The sequence below is a fragment of the Octopus bimaculoides genome, chromosome 1 (genome assembly GCF_046866305.1).
Source record: "Octopus bimaculoides isolate indiv1 chromosome 1, ASM4686630v1, whole genome shotgun sequence".
Taxonomy (NCBI): domain Eukaryota; kingdom Metazoa; phylum Mollusca; class Cephalopoda; order Octopoda; family Octopodidae; genus Octopus; species Octopus bimaculoides.
In genome coordinates, this window is record NC_142928.1 from 151,138,066 (window position 1) to 151,145,020 (window position 6,955).

Consider the following 6,955-nt stretch of genomic DNA (forward strand, 5'->3'; position numbering starts at 1 on the left):
CACACACACACACACACACAGGCACATATATGCACATGTACAACACATACGCACAAGCACGTGTGTGTGTATACATATTAACACGTATTAATATGTATTCTGTCACATATCCCATCCAGCTATCCATCTATCTATCTATCTATCTATCTATCTATCTATCTATCTATCTATCTATCTATCGGTCGATCTGTCTGTCTGTCTGACTGTCTGTCTGTCTGTCTGTCTGACTGTCTGTCTATCTATCTATCTATCTATCTATCTATCTATCTATCTATCTATCTATCTATCTATCTATCTATCTATCTATCCGTCTGTCTGTTTCTCTCTCTCTCTCTCTCCCTCCCTCTATGCGTATAAGGTAGTAGCTTAGTTGGATCGCATTCCGATGATTGAAATATGTAAGCCAATATATATATCGTTTAACGTCCGCTTTCCATGCTAGCATATATATATATATATATATATATATATATATATATATATATATATATATATATATATATATATATATATCTTTATATATGTATATATGTGTGTGTGTGTGTGTGTGAATATCTATCTATCTATCTATCTATCTATCTATCTATCTATCTATCTATCTATCTATCTATCTATCTATCTATACATACATACATACATACATACATACATAATAGAAAGAGGAGTTTCTAAATAAGAAGGAAGAAAGGCAATTACTTGTGAATAGAAAAATATCTTCATTCATTGCAGTAACAACAACAACAACATCGACAACGATCTGATATAATAAAAGAAACACAAAGAAGGTGAATTAGAAATGCAATAAAATGGAAGAACAAAGAAGAAAGAATGGAAAAGAAAGTGAACGAACAGAAAGTTCGAAAGAAAGATTAAACAATGCTACTGATATCCAAAGATTACAACATTAATAATTGCGCAGTCACAAGGAAAGTTTTCTACTTTTACAACAACGCATTATGTGTGATTCTCCTCGTATTTCCCTGGCTGAATACAAATATGTTTTCCTATTGCCTTTGCTTACGTTATTATTCCTTTCTACTATAGGCACAAGAGCTGAAATTTTGGAGGATTACGTCGATGACATCGGACCTATTGCTCAAGAGCTACTTATTTCATCGACCGCAAAAGGGTAAACGAAAAACAAAAAAAATCGATCTTGGTTGAAATTGAACCCGAGATCGTAAAGAAGACAAACGCCGCTAAGAACTTTTGTTGGGAGTGCTAACGATTCTGCCAGCTAAATGCCTTTGATTGAGTAGTTATTATAAGATCCCATAAGGCGGTGAGCAATTCATCCGTCTTTACGTTCTATGTTCATATTCCGTCAAGGTCAACTTTGTGTTTCATCCTTACGGAATTGACCTCGAAACTGATGAAATTTGAATTTGAAGCTCCGAAAACCAGAAACCCCGCTCCAGCCGATAAAAACCGCTAGCTTCCGCTTGCCAAATTACTCGCACAGTTTTATTTTTATGAAAATTACGTTAAACTCTAACTGACAATAATAATCAAAGTGGTAACTCGAGCGGCTAGAAATAGCAGTTACAATGTCCTAAAATCATATTGTTATCTTTATAAAATGGAGATGCAAATTGAATGATGTCCCAGAGGCAGAGTACAGAACAATAATTTTTTTTCTGTTGGAAGCAGAAGGCCTCAAATTTGGAGGAAGGGATTAAGTCGATTGCATCAACCCTAGTGCGTATCTGGTACTTATTTAATCTACTTCGAAAGGATGAAAGGCAAAGTCGACCTCGGTGGAACTTGAACTCAGAACGTAGCGACAGTCGAAATACCGCTAAGTATTTCGCCCAACGTGCTAACGTCTCTGCCAGCTCGCTGCCATAGAATATAGAACAATAATGGGATAATAATGACTGAAATACCTTTGTTCAGAGATAACTTAAGGTGAAACAAGTCAGCTAAATAGATAACAATTGTTTGTAGCGCAGATTTTAGGTCTGAAACATAGCGAAGAGGATTACGCGATTGACAAATTATTGTACCAGCCTCAGTGCTTGGCTGGTACAATATTTTAGCGCCCCAGATTTCAGATCGTAACAGCTGAAACAAATACTGCAAGGAATTTTGTCGGACTTTATCAATTCTGCCATTCCGTCGCCCTTAACATAATAGTTAGAATAACATTGATATAGATATCAAGCTTCCAATTCTTCGATGATTATTCCCAAGAGGGCCGTGAAGGTAGAGTCCTCAAGAAGTACTTCTTCCATAGGATCATACGAAAAGCAATTGTCATTACATTTTACTGTTGGACTCCCATGGTGACTAAGATTATCAGTCTGTATGTCTATTTAAAATTCGGATAGCTTATCAAAATGGATTTTTTTCCGACTGATTTCTTGTATAACCAATTCCTCAATGGAATGAAATTTTCAAAGCGATCAAATCAAAAGATAAAATAGCCCACACTCATAAATAAAGAAGAAAAGAATACAGTGGATGAGAGCGACGTGCACAAAATTTCAAAAGAAAGGAGTTTAGTTCAAATAATAGACACTCATCTAATATTAAAAAAAATAAAATCCGCTATATCACACACACACACACACACACACACACACACACACACACACACACACACACACACACACACACACACACACACACGCAAATATTTCAATTGTATATGGTAAATACTTTTCAGTTTCGTCAGATTCAATACATTGTTAATATAGAATTGAGTAACGGAAAAGCGAACAAGTATTAAAAAATCTATATATTTTTTATTGTAAGATGTTGAAAATATGCAAAATTATTATTCAGCTTTAATTATATTGACAGCTGCCTTCATCATCATATAAATTGCAATATTCGATTGTACAGACATTTAAACATGGAATTGTATGATTGAATTAAATATTTATATAAACTAGCGTGACTCGTGAATATTTCACGGAATTAATGGTAAACCTATTGGGTCATATCTGAAAACTTTATCCAAAAAACCTGAAACATGTGTGTCACTCATCTGCTATTCATTGAAAAGTGAAAGAAATTGGAATACGATGATTACTTAATGAACTTTATATATAAACTCTATATAATTTATGCACAATTTTATAAACTTATTACACAGCACTCATAAAATAAATATTCACTCTTATTTTTGTATTTTTCCCCTAAAAAAATATCCCGGACATATAATACAACCTGTACTTAAATTGCATATATCTGCCACGTAAATAGGCTTGAATATGTCACGGAATTGCACTTATGCGCATGTGTTAAGTGATACTCTTTACTCTTTTACTTGTTTCAGTCATTTGACTGCGGCCATGCTGGAGCACCGCCTTTAGTCGAGCAAATCAACCCCGGGACTTATTCTTTGGAAGCCTAGTACTTATTCTATCGGTCTCTTTTTGGCGAACCGCTAAGATACGGGGACGTAATCACACCAGCATCGGTTGTCAAGCGATGGTGGGGGGACAAACACAGACACACAAACACACACACACACACACATACATATATATATACATATATACGACGGGTTTCTTTCAGTTTCCGTCTACCAAATCCACTCACAAGGCTTTGGTCAGCCCGAAGCTATAATAGAAGACACCTGCCCAAGGTGCCACGCAGTGGGACTGAACCCAGAACCATGTGGCTGGTAAGCAAGCTGCTCGCCACACAGCCACTCATAAAAAAAAAACTTATTTCAATTTTTAAAAAAATATACGCATTTCACTATCCAGCACCTCCATCACCATCACCACCGCAACAACCGCCACTACCACTATCATCATCTCTCTCCTTCTCTCTATCTCCCCTCTCTTTCCCTCTTCTCTCTCCCCTCTTTCTCTCCCTCCTCTCTCTTCCATCCCTCTGTGTCTTCCCTTAACCTCACCATCAGAACATCACCCCATCTGCTAAAATTATATTTTAAACTCTCCTCCTCTACCTTCAACTAACTTTTTAAACTACATAATAAATATTAGGTTTCTCCTACCTCACGTTATGGACGCTTCTCTCTCCCTCTTTTCTTTCTTCCACTTTCTATTTCACTCATCGCTTTATCCTCTTTTTCTCTCTCCTTCTTTTCTTTCTCACTCTTTTTCTCTAATCACGTGGAAGCGTTACGACGGGCTAAATAACACAATGACAAGCAAAATTATTATAAGATATGCAGTTGTCTATTTAATATGATGACTACTGCTCTTAACTTATATCATATCGTATACCCTGGCCTATTCCCCATTTTTTTAGGAGGCAGTAACTACAGCAAGATATTTTCAAGGCATTCCATTCATTTCCCAGGTCAAAGGGGCAAGCCCCGTTCTATGTTCGGGTCAAGGCATAGAACGCAACCCCCTATATCAGCAGCGGGTCCCGACAGCATATCCTGGTTTACCCCCACTCTTAAGTATCTCCTGGAAAATACAAATACAAGTAATATATTGTGTAGTTAGAAGTTTGCCTCCCAACGACAATGCTCCAGGTTCAGTCTCTCTTCGTGGTACCTTGGTCGAGTGTCTTCTACTACAGCCTCGGGCCGACTGAAGTCATGTGACTGGATTTGGTAGACGGAAATTGAAAGAAACCCCCGATATATATATATATATATATATATATATATATATATATATATATATATATATATATATATATATGCATATATGTGTGCGTGTTTGTCTTAATGTACTAGGTTTAAAAAAAATTTAGTCCTGGGTCGTTTGTTCGACAAAACCCCTTCAAGGCAGTATCCCAGCATGGCCGCAGTCAAATGACAGAAACAAGTAAACGATAAAAAATTGAAAAGCATATTGAAGGATAAGAGAGTCAACATACAAAGGTTGGCTGAAAAGTTGAATGACTGACCAAGATATTATCATGGAATGTGACCAAATGAGTTTTATTTTTCAACGCAGTCTCCATTGCAGTCCCCACATTTTCTTCCTCTGGAGGTTTATTGATCCAATTGGTGAAGAAGCTTTCATGCTCTTGGTCAAAATAGTCATGAAGAGCAGATATGCCGTCACCATCACTGCAATACTGGTTTCCTGCCAAGTTTTTTTTTCATGTTGGGGAACAAATGATAGTCAGAGGGGGCTAAATCGGAATAACAGGGTCAGAGATCAACCAGTTCAGTTACAACAGCCATTGAAACCGAGAAATTGGGTGCTGGAGTATGAGCATTGTCTTGATGAAATAAGACCCCTTTCGTCCGTTTTGCTGGGTGTTTAGTCTTGATAGTCTTTCTTAGCCTCAGCAATTTGACATAGTACTCCCCACTGACCAATACGAAAATAACATTTTCATATTAATCATTCGCTTGAAAATGTTTATCACTTCAGTATTAACAGATAAAGCTACCACAGTGCGTAACAGCATGAGATTAGAATGTCTCTTTTCTCGTCACAGTTTGTATTTAAAATCATTCAAACTATTGAAAAGGTGTCCTACAATTGCTTTTGTTACTGGAAGCGTAGCATAAATTATCGGCAACTAAATTATACACAACTGGAACGACAAAGTAAATATAATTTATTTTGACACAATTGAAGGTCGATCTCAAATAATTTCTTAGTAGTGTGTAGGATGAGTGAAATACCGTCAATTCTGTCTAAAGTTTAGTATCTTCTTCAAAAGAATATACCTTGCGGAGAGTATTTAGATGTTGATCTTTATACCTGTTACTTAGGCAGGACTTGACTTCCAGTTTAGTGGCACAATTAGACTATGCAGCAACATTAGAATTTTCTCGGTTTTTTTATACTTTCCTTGAACAAGTGTATTCAGAAATGTGAAATAAACTTTTTTACATGATAGAAATCATCCAAACTCTGATTACCTTTAATTCTTTATCTTTCCTTAACTCATTAAATCTCTTCAGGATACATCAGTGATTGTACATGTAATGCATTATAGAAGAACAGTTTAATTATCCCACATATAGGGCCTATGCCATGTAGGGAACATCTGCTGTTACATTCATAAGAAAGAAATTGTCTGTTGCTACTCATTTTAGCAAACTTTTTGAACTGTTCAAGGAAGTTTCGTCTCTTTAAATCTGATACTTATGTAGCATGTGAGAATAATAACGAAAAGAAAAAAAATGTTAAACTTAGTCGAATGGTTATATCTTGGCCGCACAACACTTGTAAATTCCAGGACAATGTTAAAATACAACCATATTTCAATGACTATTAATTTTTAATGACAATTGTGTTGTTTTTAAAAAGATTATTTCAGATTAAAAGTGTTAATGTATTGAAATGTTATTTAATTCATTATTTATTAGTTAATAAAAATTTTAGTCATTGCTTATTGGTGAGTGCACTAAGCCGGATATTTTAACATATTGATTTTGTAATAGGAAAACCAGTGACTGAAAAAACTTGTGCTAGTAACTCGTATTCTATGGGATTATATTTTTGAAATTAAACTAAAAGGACACTTGACATGAAGAAAAAAAGAAGACCAGGTCTTTAGCAAACGGATTCAACTCTGTGTATGTTTATGCTGGATAATGTGATCAGAGGTACACGATATCCGAAAACTCCAGAAATTAGTAAAGATGATCATATCTCTAAATTTCATTCGATAATAAGAATGCGGTTGTTTCATACACAAACATACTAATGGATTTAAACAAAAAGCCTCTTGCTATGATGTAGCTACGGGCTGACATTCCCTGTGTTATTCCAAAATAATTATTCAATACACTTATTTAGTGTTCAACATTTCACTGTTAGCCTAAAATATTATGATAGCCTGCACATCTGCTTTTCATAAGACCGTGTTTCATATTCTTAGATTGTCCTCATTAAGTTGTTGTTGTTGTTGGCACTTCGTCGCCTACGACGTCGAGGGTTGCAGTTGATCCGATCAACGGAACAGCTTGCTCGTGAAATTAACGTGCAAGTGGCTGAGCACTCCACAGACACGTGTACCCTTAACATAATTCTCGGGGATATTCAGCATGACACAG